The sequence below is a fragment of the Gouania willdenowi genome, chromosome 13 (assembly GCF_900634775.1).
Source record: "Gouania willdenowi chromosome 13, fGouWil2.1, whole genome shotgun sequence".
NCBI lineage: Eukaryota > Metazoa > Chordata > Actinopteri > Blenniiformes > Gobiesocidae > Gouania > Gouania willdenowi.
In genome coordinates this window covers 16,508,059-16,509,239 of record NC_041056.1, presented here as the reverse complement: position 1 = coordinate 16,509,239, position 1,181 = coordinate 16,508,059, and positions in this window count along the sequence as shown.

Below are 1,181 nucleotides of genomic sequence, written 5' to 3'. Positions count from 1 at the left end.
CCACTTTCTTCGGTTCAGGTTGTGGTTTCTACCTATTATGTTGTTACCCACATGGCACATTATAGCATTGCACTGTTGTTTTAGAGTTCATAAATGTATCTATACCTAGAGCCTGATAATTTTTTAATTTTTTTTTTATTTATTTTTTTTTAAATGGATTCATTGGTGTTATTTCATTTTAGAAATAATTGTACATTTTGACAAAACTTTTATTTTATACAGATGCTTTTGTGGAAAATAAATTAAGTTCCAATTGTGCAAGATTTTTTTCAGCTTTTGAAGTTTATACATGAGATGTTTACTGTATGCAAGGGAACGGTGGCAAGATTTATTACCAAAAATAAACATAAGGGGTGAAAGTAAGTTAAGTAACTAGTAACTTTTACTTTGAGTACTATGTAATTGAGCTACTTTTTACTTGTACTTGAGTAATATTATAAATGACTGACTTGTACAAATTTTAATGAAGTAACAGTACTTCTACTTACTGTATGTAGGATATATCAGCACTATTTGCAGCTCTGCCCATAGAGCAGTGGTTCCCAAACGGTATGCTGCAGCACACTGGTATGCCGTGAGGCAAGTCCGGGTGTGCCGTGAGATTTTGTGGCAACCATACATATTGCAATATACAACTACACAAAAATAATTATTTTTTAATTTACTTTTTTGTATGCACTCATTTCATAATAGAGAGGCAAACTCTTTACATTAAAAAAATAATATATATATATATATATTTCGTTAATAAATATTTTGTGAGTAACAGTAATATTAATGTTTTTAGTTATATATTATGCCCTTTTTAAATTGTGTTTTTTATTGTGTACAGCGCTTTGGTCAATTTTGGTTGTTGTAGAATGCTTTAGAAATAAAACTTGATTTGATTTTGATTTTGTCACATTTTATTTGGCATTAGTAAATAATTATGCACATTTACAGATATTGTACATGATGTTATAAAGGCTATTTTGCACAATAGGTGTGCCTTCAGGTTTTGACTTGTCCTTTGGTGTGCCTTGGACACAAAAGGTTTGGGAACCACTGCCACAGAGAATGGCAAGTAGGTAGAGAATTGAAAAAAGAGTGAAGTTCAAAGGTCATTACCAAACCCCCTCCAAAAAATCTCTAAATCTCTTACATGGTGAAACAAAAATGATGATGATAGTTCTGTGCTCCTC